This window comes from Chiloscyllium plagiosum, chromosome 31 (assembly GCF_004010195.1).
Source record: "Chiloscyllium plagiosum isolate BGI_BamShark_2017 chromosome 31, ASM401019v2, whole genome shotgun sequence".
Taxonomy (NCBI): Eukaryota; Metazoa; Chordata; class Chondrichthyes; order Orectolobiformes; family Hemiscylliidae; genus Chiloscyllium; species Chiloscyllium plagiosum.
The window spans coordinates 20,438,952-20,453,344 of NC_057740.1; the positions used below are offsets into that span (position 1 = coordinate 20,438,952).

The window sequence follows — 14,393 nt, forward strand, 5'->3', positions numbered from 1 at the left end:
CATTGTTCAGAACCCGGTGAATTCCGAAAGAGGTAAACCTGAGTGGTGGAGATTGCATAATGAAGAAAAACTGAAGACAGAAGCAGCCTGAATGATATATGGTGTGACACTGATGGATTGCTCCTGGTAGTCTTGTACCAACAAAACAAAACTTGAAACTTAACTTGACACATTGTCTTGGCCTCTATCAGTTATAGCCTATCTGACTAGTTCAATCCTAGATCAACAGTAAGAATCCCTGGATATTCCAAGGCCTTGTTTTGCAATTTAAATGGAGCCAAAATAATACTGGAATATACTGGTTCTTTGGCTGCCATTGCAAGAGTCTCTGAATCAGATGGGGTTCCGTTCTGTTTGAACTGTCGAGTATGTTGTGAGTGTCTTTGCATTTCTGCAGGTATCTTGCTGGGTAGAGGATCAGCCCCATTTCTAGCATTTGTAGCTTCTTACTTGCTTTTATTTTTAAAGGATATGGGAATTGCTACTAGGTCATCAGTTGTTTCCTATCCCCAATTGTCCTTGAGGAGGCGATATGTCAGCTGTCTTAACTTTTCAATAGTTCCTACTTCAACTATTTTGGGGGGGATATATCTGAGCCTCTGCGGTTTGTGAATGATCAGACAACAGTGTAACATCCATTATTTCATACAAAGGAAGGCATCATTATTCCCTGTGCACTTGGCGTGAGTTTTATACAACACTGCAAATACAGCAAGGAGAGAGCTGCTATTTGTTCCCTTCAATTCTCCAATTTAACAGTTTTCCTTCTGTGTTCTGAAAAGATGCTATGGGCTGAATGAAAATCAGTTTTAAGAATCGATTTCAAAAGTAATTATAAGGGATTCATTTGTCAAAAATGATAAACATTGCATTAATATTTATTTCCACCTGGAAAACTTGATATATATATATATAAGCTTTCTGCCTCATTCACCATCTCATTGTCTCACTTGACTGTCTTCTATTTTCTGAATCTATGTAATTTTTTTCAGGCAACAGCAGTAGAGCTTCCATTGGAAATTTTATTTGGAGCTATATTAATCAAGATAAACATAAAATCCAAACAAACTGAGAAAGGCCTGCCCTGTTAAGAGAATGAAAACAAGATGTAGTGTATCATGGTGGCAGCATGAATACTATCACCAAGAAGAAAGTGATCTGTACATTTTCCTCTCTTCTATTAGAAGCTTGAATTACAATCTATCCTGCAAAAAGAATTCCCATTTTGGAGGTGTGTTTGTGTTTGTGTGTGTGTAAGTAAGAGAGAGAGAGAGACTGCTTATTGGCAGGTATCTCACCTGGAAGAGAGAAGAAGCCCCGGTCCTGAAATGCTCCTCGGATTTGTATCTTGTTATTTTAAATTATCGTTTCATACGATGTGCCACTGGCTAGAACTGTCTTTGTTGGCCGTCCTTGATTGACCTTGAGTGGGTTATGGTGAGCCACTTTCCTGAAAGGCCACCATCTGTGAGACGTATATACACCCATAGTGATGTTTGGCAATAAGTTCAAGGATTTTGACCCAGCAACAGCAAGAAAACAATGACGCATTTACAAGTCAGGATGATGTGTGGCTCAGAGGGGAACTTACAGGTTGTGGTCTTCCCATGTATCTGCTTCCCGTATGCTTCTAGATGGTAGAGGTCACAAGTTTGGAATGTGCTATCAAAGGAATCTTGGTGACTTGCTGCAGTGCACCATGTACATGCCAACACAGCATTATCCTGCAAAATGATATTGTAATTGTAGTGGTGTAAGTTTCCTTTGGAATTTTTAATTTTGTTATGAAACCTCAAGGGTGTTTACAGAATTTATTTGATTGACTATTGAAAAATAGTACTGATCCTAGCCCCTTGCATCTTCACTATCTACATGATTTCCTCCAGCTGTATATCATTGCACAACACTCTAAGGTTCCCCAACACAGATCTTCCATTGTATCAGTGGCCAACCCTTCAGCATCCTTGACCTTATTCTCTTTAATTAGCATGTCTACCTTTCATCCCTGCCATCAGCACACTACTTAACACCGGTTCTTGACCGTGTTGTTTCCACTTGACACCCCTGCTGATCTTCATTCATTTTGCCATCACTTCACTGTTGCTATTGTTTCAGAGTTCTTGGAGTAAGCAGAACAAGTTGATGATTTAATGGCGTCACCTTTTTTTCTCCCTTATCTGTAAGAGATAGTCTCCTTTATAAACTTGAGGTTTGTGTTTGCTTGCATTTGATGTCATTTTTCTCAGGGTTTGTAAAGCATAAAATTCTGATTTCTTTCACTAAAGGAAACCTTGGTAATTGACTCCCCTCATTTCTAATGGACTGAGTTGTAATTGTAGGGTTAAAGCTGTGTGCTAAAAGAAATAAAACCATTTGTTGCGACGGACTCAGAGGGGGCTAAAAAGTGGAGAGCTAATTCCCCTTCCTCACTTGGTTATAACAATACTTTAAGATACATCAGACCTTATAGATATCTAGTTACAAATAAATATTTAGTTATATAGATATATTGACTGATTTCTTAAAAACTTTGTTTTCAATGAAGTTTGCTGATTATTGTGGTAAGTGATCAGCACCCCTGAATCTAACTTTTGAGATTACTTTGTCTTTATATCCACATATGTCTCAGTGATAGTAAAGTAATTCACTGCCACCAGTCCAAATGCTAAAGAAATCAGTGAAATTGAACAGAGGGGTTGAGAATTAATGGAGTAATTTTTAATAAATATCATCAGTTGTTGAAAAGTGGCAGCAACATATGAAGTGTTTAGGCTCCTGACCCATCTGCTTCTGATCACCAGGCCGCATTCTTCTTTCCTTTAAATTATTTTCTAACATCAAAATTTATTGTACCTTTTGTTGCTGGCTTCGGGGCAGGAATGAGCTTTCAAGAGGCTGTTGTCGTGGAAAATGTGATGTGGATCCGGCCGTTCCAGGTGGTCATTGCAGCCATGTCCTGGTGGGTCCTCCAACGTGATGGGTTACTTCAGTGGTGGCTTTGGCGATGAGGTGGGTCCAGGTCCATGTTTCCAGAGACCCGGGATTCCTTACAGCAGCTTCTGCTGCATCTTCGGTGCTGTGGCAGTGAGAAAGGGAGGCAGAGAACTTCTCAAAGCGGGCATCCTTTGTAGAGACCTGGCTGTGGCACAAACTTGGTTAGAAACAAAAAAACTGCAGATGTTGGAATCCAAGGTAGACAAGCAGGAGGCTGGAAGAGCACAGCAAGCCAGGCAGCATTGGGAGATGGAGAAGTCAACTTTTTGGATACGACCCTTCGGTGCACAGTGGGTCTGTAAGGGCCTAGGATTCCATGCGGCAGCTTCTGCGGCTTCTTTGACTTTGTGGGTGGATCCAGCCCGGGAATCCAACAGCCGGGATACCTTTCAACAGCTTCAGCATCTGCTTTTGGCAACCGACTGGGATTCCTCAATCTCAGGAGCCCTGGAGCCGTGAATTGAATGAAGATGGACTTTGTCTTAATTTGTTTTTAACAATTTAATCTGTTATTAAAATGGTGCTGGAGTAATGCAACTTAAAGACTTTTCACTGTGCTTTCTGAAAAAAAAATACAAATGACAATAAACTATGATTCTTTCTATTACGATTTGATTTTAACTCATCATTACTTGCTTACAGTGCTTACAATAAATTAAGGGAAGCTAATACCCACGGAACTGAAATCTGCCCAGCACTACTAAGGGGTAATTTACAGAGAGCACGTATTATGGACAGCAAATATACACACTACTCCTTAAAGTCAATGGAAATGATAAGCAGGCACAGTGTATGACTGCCAGCCCTGCTTGTACCATTGGGCTTTCTCCCTCTGCCACACTGAATGATTGTCAGTATCTCTCTCAGAATACATAAATCGATCAGCAAAGCCTATACAATTAAATGTATTATTTTTCATCCACTATATCTGTTTTTTTTGGCCCACTGTATATTTTGCCTGCCAAGCAACATTGACATCAACAAAATAAGGTTCTGGAAATAGTGCCACAATGCCAACAATATGCAACATCACAGATTGACTTACGTGCACACAAGGCATCAGAGAAAGAAATCAATTTGCAGTTGATAATCCACTGACATGGTTTGAGTACTGATCCCAGATTACAGCACCAAGCTCCTATGCACGTGGGACATTGCACATCAAAGAAAAGACTCATTGTTAAATGCAGCACAGCATGGGACAAAACATTCTTTCTCAGCAGAGGGCAGATACTAACAGCTGACCAGTCACTTCCTGCAGAGTCCTCATTGTTCTGTTGATTGTGGAGTGACACTGACAGCAGGAGTGAGGATTCTGTGTCCAGATTCTTATCCTAATTCCAGGATAAAGAACACAATCAACGGCTCACAAAATGGTAGGGGGAAGTTTGTATAATGTGTTTATGTTTCACTGTGATGGATATAAGCTATGATTCATTTGAAATGGATTGTCAAACCCTCCTCAACAAGAATGCAATCATTCAATTAGCGTGCTCACAGTGGAAAGATCTATCTAACTGTAATGTTGAAGCACAGCTTTAGTGGCAGCAGTGTATTGTGTAAACCCAAAGTGGTCAAACAACATCTTATCAATTTCTCCTCCTGTGTTGTCGAAAGGGAGCATCTCACTTTGGGATGACTCACCTGCTAGCTGATATGTTCTATACAAAAAATGTCTACAGAACTTATTTTTGGCACATTGTAAAAATAGCAAATAGAATTTTGAGCCTCAGTAATTTGTCTAGATATTTTTATTCTACTTAAACTTTAAGTGCTCAGATTGTTAAGCAACTATAAACTGGCTTAAATAAGTTTGAATCTATTGTGGGACCTTTCACAAGCATCTTGGTTAAGTTTATATTAGAGTTTCCAAGAGTAATATTGATTATTGGCCAGAAATTATGACTGAGGTATGGAGAGATTTGAAAATCAAAACTGCAAGAGTCAAAGTAATCTGAAATTATGGTTTTACGTGTAAATTATTGCAGTGAGATCACTAAATTGCAGTTGATATTTATAATATTTGGAAAGTACAAAAGTCCACGTGGCTTGATAGATGAAGGGATTGCTTCTAATTATGAATATCTTTGACTTAGCTATGTTTTCCAGTCTAGTTTATGACCACCAAGCAATATATTTGTCAAAAATGTAACAAAGAACAGTGAATTTCAACTAATCACAATAACTGATATGGCAGTTGTAATAAATGATTTGGTAGAAATTTTGAAGTATTGTAAACTGAGAGGACGACACTGTTCCAACGACAGTGACAAGGTCATTGACAAGTTAGCAGAGTGGGCAGGTAGTGCAGGTGAAGTTTAACACAGAAACATATGAGATATATATTTGTTAAGAAGGAAATGGACAGAATATAAAATAGGGGTATCATTCTAAATGAGGAACAGGAGCAGAGGAACTGGAGTGTATAGGTGTAGAGATTATCGAAAGTGACAGGACTGGGAGACAGTAGTTCATAAAGCACATTGTGTCGAGACTTTATTAAAAGTGGTGTAGACTATAAGATCCAGGAAGTGGTGCTGGACTTGTATAAAATGCATGATAGGCCTCAACTGGAGTATGGGTATAGTTTTGAGCATCACATAGGAGAGAGTACAGAGGATTTACCAGAAGAGTTTCAATGATGAGAAACTTCAGCTATGGGGATTATTTTGAGAGGTTGGAACAGTTCTCTTTGGAGAGAAGCAGACTAAGTGGGGATCTGATCATGATGGAGGTCAATAGTGTAGATGAAAACCTGTTCCCACATGTAACACAATCAAGTATGAGAAGACGCAGTTTGTATTTTGCAACAGAAACAAATGTGATGCGAGAGAAAACCTTTTCATACAACGTTCTGTCACGGTCTGCAATGCACTGTCAGGAACTGGTGGAGGTATTCAAGAGGGCATTGGAGGATGATTTGAATAGAAATACTTTTCAAGGGTAGGGGAAGAAGATAGGAGAATGGCACAAAGTCAGGATGCTCATTTGGAGAGCTGGTGTAGACAGGAAGGGCCCAATGGCCTCTTTCTTCTGCATAACATTTCTGTGATACCGTGAAAATATTTCTATTACAACAAATATGCTGTTAGGATTAAGAAAAGCAGGAAATGCTAGAAATACTCAGCAAATTTGTGGTAAGATACAAACAGATAACATATTAGGTTGGTGACCTTTTCTCAGGATGAATCTTAACCTTTTTGGCTCAGTCTGAGTTGCATTGAATTTTTCGGAGAGTTTCCCATGCAAAGCTTTATGAGTTCTCTTGTTTTACCTTACCAAACCCAGCACGCAAACTACCTATGTAGAAATGTCCAATTCCTGCCTGATCCTACATAGCGCCATACCCAGAACAACTCGCTACTGCTTGGACATTTGGAATTCCTGGCATCCCTTACAACCTACCATCTCTAAAAGCTTGTTTTTCACTCAGACAGGCACTGTTACAGCTGTTGACTTTTTCCCTGGATATGTCAGACAGGGGTAGTTAGGGTCCTCCTTTGTGGGCAGGGTCCAGCTGGTCCTGTTGGATAGGGTGATGCAGAGATGGGACTTTGTCTTCCCCCAGACCATGACACCAATCCATGCCAGCCTGGACGGAACTGGACACCCAGGTAAAAGCAGTCTCAGTTGTTTGGAAGAATGCACAACAACTAAGAAGAAGCAAAAATACAATTTGCTGGAAATGTAAGAAGAAGGTCAATGGAATTCTCCATCCATGAGCAAATGTGCTCTCCAATACCTCACACTGACTCCATCTCAGCTACTATACTCAGTTCCAACCAAGATTCATGCTCTACCACATTACTGCCTGTAACATTTTCTCAGTCACTCTTGCTCACCATTAAGCAATACCGTTAAGTAGACCATAAGTCCTCTGCACTGCTTGTTCATTCACTGGGACACTTCACCACCTGCACCAATAGTAATAGCTGTAGCGTCCACTTTCATCTCCCATAATGCCTACCTCTGTCTCACTTCATGAGGAATACAGCCCTCAATCGGCCAGTAAGACTGGTGTCAGAGGCTGCCCTTCACTCACAGTGCTGGGAACTCCAACTGAAGTCTATTCTCCTTGACTGAACCAGCTGGCAAGCTGCCTGGCTTTGTTTCTGTGTTAAGCAGCACAGTAAGATGAGATGTCACAGTGGCTCAGTGGGTAGCACTGCTGCCACACAGTGCCAGGGACCCAGGTTCGCGCCCAGCCTCAGGCGACTGTCTGTGTGGAGTTTGCACATTCTTCCCGTACTTGCTTGGGTTTCCTCTGGGTGCTCCGTTTCCTTCCAAAGTCCAAAGATGTGCAGGTTAGGTGAATTGGCCATGCTAAATTTCCCAGTCGTGTCCAGGGATATATAGGGTTAGATTTGTTAGCAATGGGGAATGAAAGGTTACAGGGATAGGGCAGGGGATTCTCTTCAGAGGATTGGTGTGGACTTGTTGGGCCAAATAGCCTGGATCCACACTGTCAGGATTCTATGGATTTCTATGGAAGACAACGTGGATTTCTAGTGGGCGGTACGGTGGCACAATGGTTAGCACTGCTGCCTCACAGCACCAGAGACCCGGGTTCAGTTCCCACCTCAGGCAACTGTCTGTGTGGAGTTTGCACATTCTCCCCGTGTCTGCGTGGGTTTCCTCCGGGTGCTCCGGTTTCCTCCCACAGTCCAAAAAATGTGCAGGTTAGGCAAATTGGCCATGCTAAATTGCCCATAGTGTCAGGTGAAGGGGTAAATGTGGGCAATGGGTCTGGGTGGGTTACTCTTCGGAGGGTTGGTGTGGACTTGTTGGACCACAGGGCCTGTTTCTACACTGTAAGTAATCTAATCTAACAACAGTAACATGAGTCTGGTATCTCTCATGCTATGGTCAATGCAAAAAGCAAAAGTGAGGCCGGAATGCTGTGAGCATCAAAGGTTGGCTCAGAACACCGAGACAGTGAAAGAAGAATCCAGAGATACAGCCGAGTCCAGTCCATGAGCTGGGTGGGTATCCCTGAGCACATGGCGTCCTTGCTGCAGTATTACGAGAATTGCTGGTGCAGTATTAAAATGCAGAAGTATCGTGTAAATGGATCAGTCATGAGTGTTCTTTGAGGCTGGCCCATGTCAGAAGCAGAAGCGAAAAGGTAATAATCTCTGGATTACTACCTGAGCCATGAGCTAATTGACACAGGGTCAATAAGATTAACCAGGTAAATATGTGGCTGAAAGATTGGTTTGGGAGAAATGGGTTTGAATTCATGGGACATTGGCACCAGTACTGGGGAAGAAAGGACCTGTTCATCTGAACCGTGCTGGGAGCAGAGTCCTAGTGAATCGCATAACTAGGGCTGTAGACAGGGCTTTAAAGTAAACAGGGATGGGGAAGAGTTGGTTATCAGCAAAATTAGAAAACCTGAATTAAAGGAGAAGGTAAGATCGCAGATCCCAGGAGAGGTTATTAAGATCTCCAACAAAGACACAAATAGAACACAGTGTTTGGAAAAGGTTAGCAATCAAACTTCAAACACATTGGAAAAATGAATGACAATGGGAAGAGAGATGGTTAATACAGGATTAAAGGTGTGAGATCTGAATGCATGCAGTATAAGGAATAAGGTAACTGAGTTTATGGCAGAGATTGAAATTGGCAGGTATGACGTGTTGGGCATCACGGAGACGTGGCTGCAAGGGGATCAGGATTGGGAGCTGAATATTGAAGGATATACATCCTCTCAAAAAGAGAGGCAGGTGGGGAGAGAGGGTGAGGGTGCCTTATTAATAAGATAAGAAATTACATCAATACTCAGAAATGAAGTAGGGTCAGATGATGTAGAATCTGTGTGGATAGAATCGAGGTGCCACAAAGGTAAAAAAAAAACATAGCTGGAGTTATGTACAGGCCTCCAAACAGTAGTCAGGAGCTGGGACACAAGATACACCAGGAGATAGAAAAGATGTGTAGGAAAGGCAAAGTTACAGTGATCATGGTGGACTGAGAAAACTTAGTGGATTTGGTAGTGGATTGCAAGAAAAGGAATTTGTGGAATGTCTACATGATAGCTTTTTGGATTAGCTGGTGGTGGAGCCCATGAGGGAACAGGCAATTCTGGATTTAGTGTTGTGCAATGAGGCAGACTTAATAAAGGTTCCTTCATCTTAAGTTCCTTTAGGAGGCAGTGATCATAATATGATTGAATTTGCTATGCAATTTGAAAGGGAGAAGATAGATAAATCACCTGTACCAGATGGACTAGACCCCAGGGTTCTAAGGAAGATAGCTGAAGAGATAGTGAAGGTGTTAGTAGTGATCTTTCAGGAATCATTAGAGTCAGGGAGGGTCCCAGAGGACTGGAAAATTGTTAACGTGACACCCCTGTTTAAAACAGAGTAAGGCAAAAGACGGAAAATTCAGACCAATTAGCCTAAAGTCAGTCGTGGGCAAGATCCTGAAATCCGTTGTGAATGATGAGATTTTTGAATACTTGGAAGTGTCTGGTAGAATAGGGCAATGTCAGCATGATTTCATCAAGGGGAGGTCATGCCTGACAAATCTGCTAGAATACAAATGGATATTATCAACCTGGACTTCAAGAAGGCCTTCGATAAGGTGCCACACAGGAGGCTACTGAGTAAGATAAGGACCCATGGTGTTCAAGGCAAGGTGTTAGCATGGATAGAAGCTTGGCTGTCTGGTTGGAAGCAGAGACTGGGGATAAAAGGGTCCTTCTCAAGATGGCAGCCAGTGACAAGTAGTGTTCTGTAAGGCTCAGTGTTGGGACCACAACTTTTCACTTTATACATTAATAATCGAGATGAAGAGACTGAGTGCATTCCAGCTAAGTTTGCAGATGAGACAACGATAGGTAGAGAGGCAGATAGAGGGACAGGTAGCATTGAGGAAACGGGGAGACTGCAGAAGGACTTAGACAGGTTGGGAGAGTCGCAGATGGAGTATGACATGGTAAAGCATGAAGTCATTCACTTTGGTAGGAAGAATAGAGGCAAGGACTATTTTCTAAGTAGGGAGAAAACCCAGAAGTCTTAAGTGCAAAGAGACTTGGGAGTTCCAGTCCAGATTCTCTCAAGGTAAATTTGCAGGTTGAGTCAGTAGTTATGAAGGCAAATGCAAAGATGGCATTTATTTTGACATGACTTCAATTGAAAAGCAAGGATGTACTTCTGAGGCTGTATAAGGCTCTGGTCAGACCACATTTGGAGTATTGTGTGCAGTTTTGGGCCCCATATCTCAGGAAGGATGTACTGGCCCTGGAGTGTGTTCAGGGGAGGTTCATGAGAATGGTCCCAGGAATTAACATATGAGGAATGTTTGACGATTCTGGATCGATATTCAATGGAGTTTAGAAGGATGAGGAGGGATCTAATTGAAACAAACTGAATACTGAATGGCCTGGACAGACTGGATGTTTCCATTGATAGGAGAGACTAGGGCCTGAGGGTACAGCCTTAGGGTAGAGGGAAGACCTTTTAGAACAGAGATAAGGAGAAAATTCTTCAACTAGAGAACGGTGAATCGATGGAATTCATTGTCATAGAAGGCTGTGGAAGCCAACTTATTGAGGATATTTAAGAATGAGATAGATAGGCTCTCGCGTATTAAAGGGATCAAGGGTTACAGGGAGAAAATGCGAGAATGGGGTTGAAAGATCAAATATATCAAAAGGTTCCATTGTGAACTTACAAAGCTGAAGCTGAGACATCAAACAGAGCACATAAAGTTTCAAACAATTTGCCTATCGAACTCTTAAAGTACCACGTACCCCATATGTGGCTTAGATTGTCCTTAGATTTTTAACTTTCTCAAAGAGCTGCAGTGGAAGCAAGTCATGCTCAACCCTACGGGACCTCCTCAGAGTAAATTAGGCTGTAGGGATCCATCTCTGCAACGATTAGGATATGAATACCCAATAGTATTAGAATTACAGTAACTTTATTTGCCTGCTGTTTATCATCAGTCACTTGTAAATTGTTATTTCTGCTAAAGAGCTATGGACAGTATAATGCTGACAAAATATGCAAGTCCTATCTCTTGCATATATAATCTTGAAAAAGCAATGTTATATCTTCTAATCCAATTTAAACTAATCCAACGAAGAATAGTTAATGTTTAAATCAGGAAGTATAAGAATATCTAATGTCAGGTTAGAAAATGAAATAAAGGAAAAGGAAGATGTGGTAGATAGAGAGAGATGGAAGAGGAGGAACAACAGGTAGAAATGACATGTTATTTACTTATTTTTAATTGTTTAAATTGCAAACAATGAAGGAATGTGGCTTTGCATTTATAAATGTGAAATTTTTGTACTAGAAAGATTGTTTGGTAATAATTCAAGTTAATTGTGCTGTTCAAAATCCACTTTTACTGGAATGGACCACCTGAAACATTTTCTATCATGTTTGTTGAGCAAATACTCTGTAAGCACAAAATCTTTGAATTGCTCTTCATTGTTTAGCTTCTCTGCGAGATGCCTGTATATCAAAGTCTCTGGAAAAGCAAGACTTCTTGGAGAGGAACTTCCTGATTGCGATGTATAACAATACCTGTGCACTTGCCAGAAGTTATTTCTCATTTTAATCCCCAATAGCAGTGAGCATTGATAGACAATGCTGTGATCACCTGACTACAGGTTCATGCAGTTAATGAAACCATCAAATAAATATGATCCAGTCTGAACTGAAATGAATGCATTAAAGTAACAGAAAGCAGTCACTCAGATCTGTATTATCTGTTTGAATTACATCTTTCAAAACTTGAACGTATTGCAGTGAAGACTTGCCTGCTATCCAACTTGAAAAAAATAATGAAGCCAGCCAAAAGGGTATGCAAATGAATTGCATTTTAGGTAACTGCTTTTGATTAGAACAGAGAGAAGAAAATAGATTCACAGCAGCAAAACTGGAAGGCTTGTTCTTCCTTTCTCTGTATCTCTCATGCTCTCTCAAAACCCAGCAACCAGTCATCAAGCAAATTAGAGAAAACCTATTCACTGAGAACTCATAGATACTGACACACTCCTCTACTACTGAGGATGAATATTGTGAAAAAAAAACGTGATTTTAGGGTAACCCAAAGGAGTCAAAAGCCCCATTGACTGAATATTCTCAATCTTACATTTTGAATTAGGTGGTCTGTCATTTTTAAATGTTATACCAGTGTTTGTGTGCATTTGGTGTCACGATTTTATTCCTTTTCCCAGGGTTTAGGAGAGTGATCATCTAGGGGTTGGTTAGCTCAGTTAGTTAGACAGCTGGTTTGTGATACAAAGTGACTCAATTCCTTTCCTTCTCAACCTCTCCCCTCACTGGTGGTGACCCCCATATTAAAGCACCACCAGTTATCTCTCTCTAATGAGAGAGCAGCCCGATAGATTGGCAGGACTGTGGCAATTTTACCTTTAGTAGGGTGATTGAATTGTTCTTTTTCATATGAGGAAACCAGATACAGAGGAACCTCGATTAACCGAAGGAAATGGGCGGGGAGTATTTTGTTTGGTTAATATGCCAGATAAAAAGTCAAAAAGTGCATAACTCCCAAACGCATTGTTTGTAATATGAAAATAGGGGGAGAAAATGGATTTATCCTTGCAACGATTCACTATGGAAAAAAAAACTTTTAGCTAATAATTATTAGTTCTTGAAGCAAAAGGAAAGATGAAGTGTGGAATGTTTACATGGCTGTTGATCTGTCATTCTGATGTACATAGACAGGCCACTCGGCATGTGCAGTTGTCTCCTGATCTTGGCAGATGCAGCTCGCTCAGTAAGCAGAATATTGAAAAGTTTCCCACACCCTCTTCAAGAGAATGATCACATTTCACACTGGATTCACATTCGGAGTGTTTTAGAAACAGGAGCACAGTGAGCTGTGCAGCCCTTTCCACCATAGTCTCTCCCCCCACCCCCTCCTCTGTCCCAACTGAAGATCAAGCCACCTCCAAGTAAAACATTGTTCAAAGAAGCAGCACATAAAACCAGACTGGTCATTTCTAAGAAGTAAGTCCATATGATTAGCTGAAGTCAGGTGGTTTACCAGAAGTGACTTTTTACAAAAAAATTACCCTTTCATTCTGCAAAAAAACTAAACTTGCCTACTGAACGTGAAATTAATCTATTTTTCCATTATCCTTCAAAATTTAAGTCAGAAAATATATTAAGTATGAAGCCTTAGTAATAAGGCATATATTCCTAGGGAGAGTTAGTAATCGACCATACACTCATTCATTGATCAACAAATACTCTTACAAAGTTCAGTCATAAGAGATCATGTCAGATTGAGGTGAGATGAAGAGGGGTGCTGTTTATCCCTCAGTACAAATGATTGAACTCATTTCACAGTGTAATAACTGTGTTAAATGATCAATAAGAAAATCCAACCCCTAATTCCGTCCCTGTGAGTACTGATATGTTGCAATACTTTTCCATTTGTCATGCTGTTTTGGTATCAGCCATTGCAATGACTTCCACTTTCCTTTGAAATCCAGCTTTCTTTGACTGTCTAATTATATTTTTTCTTTCTCACGGCTGCCCCATTGCTTGGGTTAAATAGATCAGAGTCTGTAGTTAAAGAAAAAATGCCTGACCTAGAAAGGCATTGTTTTAAAATTTACAAGTGAAAGTAGGTTACAGCTTAAGATATAAAATTGTCTGATATTGGGGAATGCACAACCTCACATTTGTATTGACTGCTCTTATATTGGAATGACCAGTGTAACCTGAGGTTGAGTACAAACACAGCATCTGTGGAGAGAGAAAACAAGTTAGTGATTTCAGTTCAATATGATTTCTTCCAGAACTTTTGTCTTTTAAATGGTGGATTTTACAAATTTGATTAAGGAGGAGGAGGAACGAGGGGAACAGTTGGTTTGGATGCCCAGTACAAAAGGCAAAATGTTGCTCAATAGGGCAGAAGAGAAATTGATAGAAAATGGATGTAAATGAAGGTGTGGAAAGATGAAAATAGCTGAGAGCAAAGTAGAGTATAATCGGCATAAGGATGAGACGAATTTAAGGGGAATAGAGAATGGGCATCATGTAATCAGGTTTTGGTGTTGTGGAGTTCAATATTGACACATCAAGGCTGTAAAGTACCTAAGCAGGAAGTGAGATGCTCTTCCTCGAGCTTGCATTATAATTTATTGGGACATTACAGCAGGCCCAGGTCAGAAATGATTGCACGAGAACTAGGTGTTTTATTGAAATAGTCCACAACTCGAAGGTCAGGGTCATTCCTATGGGCAGAGTAGAGATGCACTGCAAAGCAATTACCCAGTCTGTGTTTCATCTCATCAATCTAAAGGACTCTACATTGTAAGAGAGTTTGTATAGACTAACTTGAAAGAAGGAGAAAATGAGGACTGCAGATGCTGGAGATCAGAGCTGAAAATGTGTTGCTGGAAAAAC

General features: G+C 40.6%; 1 protein-coding gene across 2 annotated transcripts in view; it reads left to right on the top strand.

Annotated features, from left to right (window-relative positions):
* LOC122565300 (leucine-rich repeat and immunoglobulin-like domain-containing nogo receptor-interacting protein 2) overlaps positions 1 to 14,393 on the top strand; it is a 169,642-nt gene that overhangs the window by 17,578 nt on the left and 137,671 nt on the right. The window contains exon 1 of one of the 2 annotated variants that reach the window (XM_043721112.1): positions 4,204 to 4,370. The exons of the other annotated variant lie outside the window; for it this stretch is intronic. The gene's annotated coding sequence lies outside the window, so the exon portion shown is untranslated. Of the gene's footprint in view, positions 1 to 4,203; positions 4,371 to 14,393 lie in introns of those variants that run through there. 2 annotated transcript variants of the gene reach the window in all.